We start from the raw sequence: 12581 nt of genomic DNA on the forward strand, positions 1-12581 counted from the left end.
TTTTTTTTATTAGGTATTTTCCTCGTTTACATTTCCAATGCTATTGCATACACTTCTTACACACACCTGCTTGGTGACCTCCATATCAAGAGTAATGGATTTCTTCTATTCTCTCCATTCACTCTTGTTGGCAGCTCTTAATGTTTCCAGCTAGCCTGTCATCTTTTTCTCACAATACTTGAATAAAATTGTTCATGAGCTTCTTTTAAGAGTTTTACAATATTATTTTTTTTAACAAAACTAAAACCTCAAAAAAGAAACTCTCATGTTCTTACTAACACCTTTAAAGCATGAGACTACCTAAGTCTTGATTTCTGGATGCTTGGTTTATATAAGAGGAGTCCTTGACCTATTGCCATCATTTATTAAACTCTCAAATAAATGTCTCTACATGTGAAAAGATTCCCAACCTTTCACATGTCATTTTTTCAAACACCCTCATTTTTATTACATTAGTAAAACTACATACCTTTTACAATTTTAATGTTTGTGTATGTGTGCATGCTAATATGTGGTTTAGGTGCAAAAAGTGTTGGCTGGAGTACAGGGAGTCATGAAGAGCACATCTGATCTCTCAGATTGGCATTAGAGGTGACTGTGAGCCACAGTGTGTTGCTGAGAACCAACCCCGGACTTTATTACAATCAGAAAGCACTGTGCCATCTATCATCACTGTCTTCCTGAGGATGGTAGAGTGTCAACATATATTATTGCTTGCACATGTTAATTATACAAAGTGAGAGTGTTAATTATGAGAAATCCGTTTGTTTGGGGGTTTTTTGTTTTTGTTTTTCAAGACAGGGTTTCTCTGTATAGACCTGGCTGTCCTGGAACTCACTCTGTAGACCAGGCTGGCCTCGAACTCAGAAATCCGCCTGCCTCTGCCTCCCAAGTGCTGGGATTAAAGGCGTGTACCACCACGCCCGGCTGAGAAATCCGTTTGTGTATACTGAAATTTAACTATAACAACCCTTCGACTTCTTTCTTCTTACCCTGTCCAAATCCATAGAATGTCCCTGTTATTTAAAAAAAAAATCAGTGTCAATTTTCAAAAGTATAGTGTTTAACACAAGAGTTTATACTTTAATTCTTTCTGTACATAACTTTTGTGTTGTTATTTGTATTTAGGAGAGCAAAATAAAAGTTTTCCAATACATAAAACAATGAAAGCATTAAGAATACATGCAAATCAACAGACTTTTATATATAAAGCTATGCATTTGTCAATGTATCCCCCAAATCATAAGGATTATTGGCTGTATAAAAGATTCCTTTTTCCAATAAGGATATTCAACTCTGAATGAAAAAAAATAATAACATGAAAACTCAGAGATAGTACCACGATAATATCATGACAATTTATACCAAACTTGCTGTCCTTTGAAGGAAAGGAAAACAGTTATTTGTGACACTACATGCAGAGAAAAACAGCAAATCTTTTTTACTCTTGTCAATTCCATAAGAATAAGCTTTTCTTGGCATTGAATTCTAAATGGATATTATGACCTGAGTCCTAATAAGCAGCCAAACCCTTAAAAAGGTGATGCATTGGCTAGGCTAGCCAGGTGGTAGCAAAAGAGACTGAAAGAAATGAGAGAGCTTTCCAGGTCCTGCCATGGAGGGGTAAGCCATTCCTCAAAGCATGGTTGCATGTAGTAACCTCATTGGAGGTAGGTTATATTTAGGGGTTATAAGGAAGAATCAGGCATGACAAGCCAGTTCTTTTGTTCATGCCCATATAATGCTCTCTGGACAGGCCTGAATGTCAGCCCAGGATTCTGGTTCCACAGCTGTTGGAGATATGCTGTGCCAGCAGTCTTTATCTCCAAGGGCTTGTATGCCAGCAATAGCAGACGATTCCAAATCAGTCTATTATGGTGATAATCGACAACAGTAGTGACTGGATCTTTCCAACCTTTCTGAGTATAAAGATTCCAACAAGGTAACGCCAGAAGAAAGTGCTGACTGTGCATAATCTATGTGTTCAGCTGCTTAGCATTACTAAGCAATACTGTAGGAGGATTAGACTTTCTTTTCTCTGCTTCATTGCCAGTATTTCTCTTTCATCACAAAGAAACAACTGGTACACTTGGACTTCTACAGGACCTTGGAGCTCTTCCTGATGGGGCCATAAGCTTTATATCAAGTCACTTTAGGTTTCTACAAGTCCAGGGCTCCAATCCCACCTTGTTCACTGCAGCACTTTAAATCTCACACCTTTCGTACAGAACATGGAATTCTTTTTAACTCACTTTATGTCTACAGAAATTCATCCTCTCTTTGGGGGGAGGGGCGTGTTTCTGGACAGGGTTTCTCTGTATAGCCCTGGCTATCCTGGAACTCACTCTGTAGACCAGGCTGGCCTCGAACTCAGAAATCTGCCTGCCTCCGCCTCCCAAGTGCTGGGATTAAAGGCGTGTTCCACCACCACCTAGCTGAAATTCATCTGTTTTTGTTTTTGTTTCTGTTTTAATTTTGTTTTCGAGCCCCTTCTTCCGTCAGGAAATTGAAGGCTCCCTTTTCCCCTTCTCCACCTCCAGCTAGAGTGCGTTTTTGTCCGTAGGGATGGCAGAAGTCTTTGCTACTGTCTCCAGTACAACAGCAGCGATGAGTAGAAATGGGTACCAGGAGCTCTTTGTCTGTTCTGCATCCCAGGGCATGAGGTCTCCTCTGAAGCATTTAGCAGGGCACAGCATGAGGGCGCAAAGGCCTTTGGGGGGGATGACCCGTCCAGCAGGTCCAGTTATTTGAGGGTCTCGAGGGGACCTCCTCCTAAGAACCAAGTCGGGGGTAGAGAGAGACAAGGGCCTTGTGCTAATAACGACACGGAAACCGTTCTGGAATGCATCAAAGCCCCAAATGTATTAGTCAGGCCCGAGGTTTAAATGCACAAGCAAAAGAGGAAGTACAGATACTTATCAGTGGGAGGGGTAGGGCAATACAAGCAAAAGGAGAAGTACTTATGGGAGTGGGGGGGCAATAGAAATTCTTTCTTTTGGCAGCTACACGGGGAAGCAGGAACTTGATGGTATCAGGGTGTGGTCAGGACATCGGCGATGACTTAGGGCTGGAACATCCCGTGGTTGTTCTCAGAATCCATGTGTCGGTGGCCCGCTTTTGACCCCTTTTTCTTCTGGGGGGGGTGGTGGGGAGAGGCCCAATTTAGAGATCAGGAGTTGTCTTACTAGCTCCCAACAGGGGGGAGCAGTTAACTGGGAGTAGCACGAGGGAGCCAAGGCCTGTGGGTGAAGCAGTTGCTCTAGTATCACATTAGGGTTCAAAGCCTATGAGTAAAACGGTTGGTGTTTCTGTTTCTTGGCCATGGAGATCTCTGCAAGGATCTTAGCAGTTGGGCTCTGTGGGCTTTTTCTGTGGGTAAGAAGGGGTTATGTCTGAGAAACATTAAAAATACTCAACTATATGTTGGGACTCTATAATTCAAGTACCATTGCCTGGGTCTCTCAGTTTTGTATGTACCAGAACTTTGGGCCAATGTCACATTGGTTTAAAATAACCTATCTTCAGTAATTTCCAACATGTACACATTATCGTTAGATAAGGTTCATTTGTTTCTCCTGCCTTTAAGTGAAACAGGGCTTTTTCTTGTTAACCAGGTGAAGTGAGTGCTGTCTCCTGTGTAATATCTTCAAGTAGCCACAGCTTTGCCCTCCTGCTTCTCACTACAAATATCTTGAAACTCCTTGAAGTGGGGTACTTATGTTTTATAGATGGTGTTTACTGAAGCATATTGCCATATCTGTTGAAGCATTCCTGTTGGTTTCCACAGACTTTATAAGTGTGTGTCCAAGTCTACCATCACAGAGTGAGGATCAGTGGCATGAAATTGAAATTTATTATCTAGCATCTAAGAGCTGAGTGAAAAAAAAAATGGTAACACAAAAGGAACATAACTGCTTCTAGGTAAGTTTGAGGAAAATATTTATTATAGAGATGTGTTTGAGCATAGCCAGAGGGAGTGGGTTCTGGGAAAATCTAGAAGAGACATGAGGAGACTGAGCTGTGTCATATGAGGAGAGGGAGAGGGAAAGATGGGATATAAAGTGAAGCAACCAGGATACCCACAGCTTGAAAGAGCAATTAACCATGTTTGTAATATATTGGGAAGAGGAGACAACCCCCGCCCCAGGATAAGGATATTTGGGGTTTGGGCTGAGGCATGCCAGCCGGGAAAGACCAAAGGACTGAGGGATGTTGATTGTAGAAGGAAATAGAGCATCAGGAACCTGGTTAGAGGATGTGACACGTCTTTTTTTTTAAGATTTATTTATTTATTATATGTAAGTACACTGTAGCTGTCTTCAGACACACCAGAAGAGGGAGTCAGATCTTGTTACGGATGGTTGTGAGCCACCATGTGGTTGCTGGGATTTGAACTCAGGACCTTCGGAAGAGCAGTCGGGTGCTCTTACCTGCTGAGCCATCTCACCAGCCCGTGACACATCTTTTAATGTATACCAGGGGGGATTAAAATGGCCCACAATGTTCTAGAAAGGTTAAAAGATCAGAAGGTAGAGTCCCATGTGTTAAACAGACAGGGGTACTGGTCTAATCCTCACTACTATTATACTTTGTAACTTTAAGCAGGTCAAACATAGTGAGAAATTAACAAAAAAGAGTGAGAGTTGGAAGAAGTGAAAGAGATGAGAGGGGATCAGTAGGTGACACAGAGAGAAACACAAGGAATGAATGAATCTATACATGTTCACAGAAGACAAAATTCTAGACAAAAATCCATGTTTTAGAAAGAAAGGAGAGGGCTGGTGGCTCAGCGGGTTAGAATACTGACTGAACTTCCAAAGGTCCTGAGTTCAAACCCCAGCAAGCACATGGTGGCTCACAACCACCTGTAATGAGATTTGATGCCCCATTCTGGTGCATCTGAAGATAGCTACAGTGTACTAATATATAATAGTAAATACATAGAGAGAAAGGAAGGAAGGAAGGAAGGAAGGGAGGGAGGGAGGGAGGGAGGGAAAGAAAGAGAGAAAGAGAGAGAGAAAGAGAGAAAGAGAGAAAGAGAGAAAGAGAGAAAGAGAGAGAGAAAGAGAGAAAGAGAGAAAGAGAGAAAGAGAGAAACTATCCTTCACGAGGGTAAAGGGCTTGTTTTGTTTTGTTTTGTTTTTCTTTCTGAGTCAGAGTTTCACTACATAGCTTTCTCCTTCTTGGAACTTTTACTATGTAGAGAAGGCTGGCTTGGAATTCACAGAGATCTGTCTTCCTAAACAGGTATTGAAATCACGTGCCAATTCTTTAGCAAATGTCTTTTTAAAAAAAGATTTATTTATTTATTATATGTAAGTACACTATAGCTATCCTCAGATACTTCAGAAGAGGGCATCAGATTTCGTTAGGGATGGTTGTGAGCCACCATGTGGTTGCTGGGATTTAAACCCAGGACCTTCGGAAGAGCAGTTGGCGCTCTTAACCACTGAGCCATCTCGCCAGCCCAGAAAATGTCTTTTGACATCAGAAATTGCAGTTACAGATTTCATGAGGAGATACTTCTCTGCAACTGTGTTGTTTGTATGTTTTATGCTTTGTGCTTGCAGTATTTGCTCCCTCTGCTGACCTGCTAATGGTAGCTAGCATGTAAACTGTCTTCTCTATGTATCATGTCTGTGAGATCACTGAGAAGGGCATGGGCAGAGGCTTAGGCTCTTGTGATATTCCACTTCATCCTAAGGAGCCGCATGTCAGGCCACCACAGGTGAACCACTGTATGGAGAGTGGCCTGGGTGGCTGAGCCAGCAGATCAATGCCCCAATGCACACAACAGGCATGCTCCTTCTAGTGCAGTAATAACACAGAAATCACAACATGCATGCATGATGCCACCAAGAACTTACCATTAGCTGAGGGGCTGCCAACACACACACTGCCATCAGGTGCTAGCCCTGTTATCAAGAGGCCTCCTGAATGAGAGTGTGTAAGATGGGACTATACAGCTCAATCCCAGTTGCCCTGGGTCTAACATCAGTAGGTTTTAGGCTGCCCTCACAATGCTGTGAATGGACCAGTGACCAGGATGCCACTGGCTCAATAGGAGAAACCCAGTACATAGTTGGCCAACTGCATGTTGCTTCATTGTGGTCTGGTGTCTGGGACACCAATCACATGCTGACATCAGGGAAGGACTGGTAGCTATGTAACAACGCTTCTGCTGCCTGCACTTCCATGGCAACAGAGGGTCCCATAACATGTTGACATCTAATACAGATCTAGTACCCAGGATCCTATCTCATACTGGTCTGAAGGCTGTAGCACTGAAAGTCCAGGAACTGGCAGACCAAATACACTCTACATGCAGGGGTATATGTCAACAGATGGAGAATGCAACCCGTTCGTTCTGTCTATGCCATCTTTATCTAGCAAACCTCCTGTTCATCTGTCTGCCTAGGTATCTGCTTTTCTGCTTCCTAACATGTCCTTATCTGATTACCTAGAACTATCATCTCTAGGACTCACTATCTGGCTCTTTCACAAACCCTCTGATCACAAGTCTACTCAGAGCATTTTGTGATGCATGGCCTATCCAAAAGATGATACCGCTTCATATCTACACTTACAAACTAATTTGATGATTACTGTTAGAGTCACTAATCTCAGAGCTCGCATTTTGAGAGCTTTAATACCTGGAGGTTAGATGGAAGTGTGCAACTTCAGGACCCCAATGTGCAGGCAGGAAGAAAAAAAAAATTCCATTTATTTATTTATTTAGTTAGTTAGTTAGTTATTTAGTTAGTTTAGTTTAAACCTGCCTCCATTTCTTCCCAATCTGCACCTCCCCAGTCAGTGACAACTCTGTGTTCTAACTGTTGGGGACCCCGCATGAAGTCTGTTGTGCAACCTGTTACAAATGACTTGGAAGGGCTAGGTCCAGTCCGTGTATATTGTTTGGTTAAAGGTTCAGTCTCTGTGAGCCCTCAAGTTTTGAGGTTAGTTGAATCTGTTAGACTTTATGTAGAGCTCTTTTCCCCTCCAGGTCTTCAAATCCTTCCCCAACTCTTCCAAAGTTGCCCTGAGCTCTGCCTGTTGTTTGGCTCTGGGTCTCTTTCATCTGTTTAGTTCTGGTGATGGGTGGAGCCTCTCACAGGACAGTTATGCTAGGCTTCTGTCTGCAAGCATAAAAGAGTGCTATTAATAGTGTCGTGGATTGGTTCCTGCCCATGGGATGGATCTCAAGTTGCTTCTGCAACCTGTTTGTCCTTGAATTTCTTGTAAACTTAACAAATTTAGGGTTGAAGATATTGTGGGTATGTTGTTGTCCTTTCCCTTTACTGGGAGTCCTGGCTGGCAACAATAGGTGGCCACTTTAGGCTCTATATCCCCTACTTCTAGGAGTCTCACCTAGAATCACCCTCAGACTTTCTGGACTCTTCATCACAGGTCTCTGGTACATCTTTGGGATGACCTCCCCACCCACCGCAAACATACTTCTGGTCACTTTCCCTTACCCTCTCTTCATGTTTTTTCCTATACCAGATGTCTGTGTTCTAGTCTCTATTCCCTCTCACCTTCCAGTTCCCTCCCTCCATCCATCTCAGATTACTATTTTATTTTCCATTGGGTGAGATTCAAGCATCCTCCTATGTATCTTTCTTGTTCTCTAGCTTCGGGTCAGCGGACTGTAGCACGTGTATCCTTTATGGCTAATTCTACTTTTAAGCGAATACTTACCATACATGTCCTTTTGGGTCTCCATTACCTCATCTCAGATATTTCTACTTTCAAGGAGAAAGAATCATTTATTTATTTATTTATTTATTCATTCATTCATTCATTCATTCACTCACTCATTCATTGAACATCCCACTGCAACAGGATCCTTCTGCACACGTTTATTCAGTCCTGTTTCTTCTTGTTTATATCTCCCTTGTTTATATCTCTCTTGTTTATATCTCCCCCGAACCCTGGGCCTCTCACTCTTTTATACTCTCAGTTCTCATTCATTGACTGCCCCCTTCCAGGTTACCCCTTCCTACAATCCTTTTCCCATCCCCCTCTTTCCTTCTACTCTGAGCATATTGGGTCACATGAGTATCCCCCAACCCTGTCCATCCAAATCTCTGCAAGGTGAATTGCTTCCTCCCCCGCTGACTAAACAAGGCAGCCCAATTGGAAGTACACATCCCACATTCTGGCAACATCTTTGAGGAAGCTCCCAGTCCAGTTCTTTGGAATCCATATGAAGACCAAGGTGCACATCTGCTACATATTTGCAGAGAGGCCTGATAATGTTCTTTGGTTGTTTGTTCAGTCTCTGAGAGCCCCAAGGATCTAGGTTAGTTAATTCTGTTGATCTTCCTGTGAAGTTCCTTTCCACTTCGGGGCTGTAATCCTTCCTTCTATTCTTCCATAAGAGTTCCCAAGCTCCATCCACTGTTTGGCTATGGGTGTCTGTACCTATCTGAGTCAGTTGTTGAATAGAATATCTCAGAGGACAGCCATGTTAGACTTAAGTCTGTCAGGGTAACACAGCATCATTAATTGTCAGGGATTGGTGCTTACCTATGGATTGGGTCTCAAGTTTGAAAGGTTATTGATTGGCTGTTCCTCAGTCTCTGCTCCATTCCAGTCCCTGAATTTCTTGTAGAGAGGATAAGTTTTGGGTTGAAATTTTTAAAGGTTTGTTTGTGTCCCTATTGCTCCACTGGGGTTCCTGCCTGGCCACAGGAGGCAACCTCCCCAGGCTTCATATCCCCAATGTGGTGAGTCACAACCAGTGACATTCACGTTGATTCTTGGGCACCTTCCCTGTCCCAAGCTTCTGTCTCCTATCCCAGGTCTCTGTGTCCTCCTGTGGATGCCTCTATTTCTAGCTCCTCCATTAGTTGCAGAATTGACAGGAAGATTTAATTATTTATTAGATATCTTCTTTATTTACAGTTCAAAAGTCATCCCATTTCCTGGTTTCCCCTGAGAAAATTGCCTATCCCATCCCCCCTCCCCATGCTTATCAACCCACCCATTCCTGCATCCCTGTCCTGGCATTCCCCTGCATTGGGGCATCAAGCCTTCTCAGGACCAAGGGACTCTTCTCCCATTGATGTCCAATGAGGCCATCCTCTGCTACACATGCAGCTGGAGGCATACGTCCCAATATGTGTACACTTTGGTTGGTAGTTTAGGCCCTGTGAGTTCTGTTGGTACTGGTTGGTTCACATTGTTGTTCCTCCCATGGGGCTGTAAGCTTCTTCAGCTACTTTGGTCCTTTCTCTATCTCCTCCATTGGGGTCCCTGTTCTCAGTCCAATGGTTGGCTGAGACATCTACCTCTGTATTTTTCAGGCACTGGCAGAGACTCTCAGGAGACGCTGGTGGGATTGTAAGCTGGTACAACCACTTTGGCAGTCAGTTTGGCAGTTCCTCAGAAAATTGGACATAGTACTACCAGAGGACTCTGCCATACCAGTCCTAAACATATACCCAGAAGATGTGCCAACATGTAATAAGGACAAATGCTCCACAGTGTTCACAGCAGCCTTATTTATAATAGTCAGAAGCTAAAGAACCCAGATGTCCTTTAACAGAGTAATGGATACAGAAAATGTTTTACATTTATACAATGGAATACTACTCAGCTATTAAAAAATATGAATTAATGAAATTCTTAGGCAAATGGATGGAACCCCTCATCGTGGAAAAAAAATCATGTTTAGAAGTGGAAGGGATTCGACTTTATATATAGGATTAGGACTGCATCTCTGTTCATGCCCTACTGTTCTTGGAAATCTCAACCCCACCCCTGGCACCACAGAAGGAAATGTGTGGTTGTCTCTGGTCACAGAGGAGATGGACATTTCCTGGCCATTAAAATTAAAATGAGGAACAGTCCTGCAGAAGCTATGTTAGTCTTTAAGTAGTAGTGAGAGAACTATACTCAATAACCATGCTTTGAAACACTTTATAACCATATTTCCATAATCTAGTCTGTATAAATATTTACATGATGAAATATATTCCTTGGCAATCTGTGAATGGAAGATAAATTTCTGAAAACCACATATTTAGGTTGAAGTGGCATTTTCATTGGCGTGCACTGTCCTAGGGAATGATTTGCTACAGAAAGGATTAAAAGAAAATGAAGGATGTGAATATTCCGATGTCCTTTATCTTCTCCACTCAAAAGATAAGGAAATCTGCCTGACAGCAGGTCATGCACTAACCCTTTTTGCCTTCAACAATCGTTTCCAACAGCACTTAATATTGGAAACTGGAATGATAACTTATCTATTTTCGAGCCTTTTCTTCAATTCAGGGTGCAAACAGAGAGGGCAATGGCAGCATTTCAGATTATTGTATTATCTAAAGTCATTATAGACATGGACCATATTACTTTGTCTGCAAGAGATATTACTATTTTAGCTGACAGTCTGTGTTCAATCCACACTCCTACTATTGCCATGACAGGTAATTTAATAGCTAGCCTGGCTCATTCTAGAGCTGGGATTCCAGAGGCTTTCCTCACACTGGGAACAATCCAGTGACTCTGCTACCACCTGTACTCAGGAAGTGAAGAGGTTCAAACAGCATGTTCCTGTGCCCTTGGCTACCTCACTTACAATGCACATGCTTTCTGAATTCTGTTAACTGAGTGTAGGAATAAGCCTAACCAGTTCCTGCACATAAATAACATCAGTAAAGATGCAAAGACCAATCTTCAGTTCCTAAAGAAGTTTCCAATGAGTCAGGCGTGATGGCGCACGCCTTTAATCCCAGCACTCAGGAGGCAGAGGCAGGCGGATTTCTGAGTTCGAGGCCAGCCTGGTCTACAAAGTGAGTTCCAGGACAGCCAGGACTATACAGAGAAACCCTGTCTCGAAAAAAACAACAACAAAACAAACAAACAAACAAACAAACAAAAAACAAAAAGTTTCAAATGCAGCAAAGTGTGGGACTTCCATCCTTAAATCTTGAGAAAAATGGAGGACCGCCTGTAATTCCTGTCTTTAAACAGGGGAAAGAGCACCAAACAGAAAGCATGACCTAAAATCCAGCCAAGAGATTCCCTGACTTTATTACCTTCAGTGACTAACTTCAAAGGGCTCTTCAGAACAACACACAAGGCCAGTATTTCCCACAACACTTTTTCATTTCCACCTGGAGTTTCATCAGATATCATAAATGGATCAAGACCAAGAATAGCGTTTTTGAACAAACTTGGGAAAGATGAACAGAACACCAACCCAGACCCTGCAGAAAGCCAATAATTAAAAACAAAAAGCATTTGAAACATGAAAAAAGAAAAAGAAAAGAAATCTTGTCTGGCCAGTATGCTGTTGAAATAGACTTGGTGCCTTGAGAAAATTGTATCCTGTTTCTGGCACTCAGTTTCGCCAACTGTAAAATGAAAGAAGAAACCCAAAGTTTTAGTTTCATAGCACAAAGTTGACATTATTAAATGTATTGTTCTGCATCAATCAATGACATCTAAATGACACTATATTTTCACTTGCCTGACAATTTCTGAGTCTGGGGATGGATAGATGGCTCAGCACTTTATATCTCAATTCCAAGTAACTACATGGGTAACTAAAAACTATCTGAGCTCCAGGGGTTCAGAAGTGTTCTCTTGATCTTATTCATCTGCATTCATGTTCACACATCCACCATAACTCACATTGATACAAATATACTACACATAATCAGAAAATAAACACTCAGATTAAGTTAAAGTTTCATAGAGGAAAGAGAACACACATCCAGTTTTGGAGTTAAAATGGCTAAGAACTAGCACCATGACAGGTTCCTCTGAGGACAACCTCACAGCAGTGGCATCATCACAGTAGGCAGGCACCCATAGCAGGTAGCAGGGGGAAAATGATACCAGAGTCATTAAGTTCTTCCCAATGTGTTGATCTGAATACACTAATAATGTCTCAGAGCAACACAAATGTGTCAGTATTGCATTAAGGAAAATAAATGCAAGAGCAGAACTTCCGCAAGGGCAAGCACAGACTCGAATCTGCTACTTCTCTTCCCGTGTGTCTTGAGTTGTTCATGTATGTTGTGTGGGTCTGAATTAGTGCCTGCCTGAATGCTGGATTGGTAATTTGTTCACATGTCCATACTTGCATTTCAGTCTTTGTGTGCCTCTGCCCACAACCAAGGACTTCACTGTCTCTTTTACTGAGCAACACACAGAATATCATATGGGGTCGGAATGAGAGGCACTTCAGAGAAATCTTTAACAGCTTGCCAGCCGGGCGTGGTGGCGCATGCCTTTAATCCTGGCACTTGGGAGGCAGAGGCAGGTGGATTTCTGAGCTGGAGGCCAGCCTGGTCTACAGAGTGAGTTCCAGGACAGTCAGGGCTACACAGAGAAACCCTGCCTAAAAAAAAAAAAAAAAAAAAAAAAGGACAGATTAAGCAGACAGCTTGAGTTCACAGTAGAATATCGTCTTTTTTTTTTTTTTTTTTTTTTTTTTTACTTTTTCAAGACAGGGTTTCTCTGTGTAGTCCTGGCTGTCCTGGAACTTACTCTGTAGACCAGGCTGGCCTCGAACTCAGAAATCCACCTGCCTCTGCCTCCCAAGTGCTGGGATTAAAGGCGTGCACCAC

The 12581-nt window shown here is 42.5% G+C and overlaps 1 pseudogene; it reads left to right on the plus strand.

The window, feature by feature from the left end:
• Gm14128 (predicted gene 14128) lies at positions 10024-11257 on the plus strand (annotated as a pseudogene).

The sequence above is a fragment of the Mus musculus genome, chromosome 2 (assembly GCF_000001635.26).
Source record: "Mus musculus strain C57BL/6J chromosome 2, GRCm38.p6 C57BL/6J".
Taxonomy (NCBI): domain Eukaryota; kingdom Metazoa; phylum Chordata; class Mammalia; order Rodentia; family Muridae; genus Mus; species Mus musculus.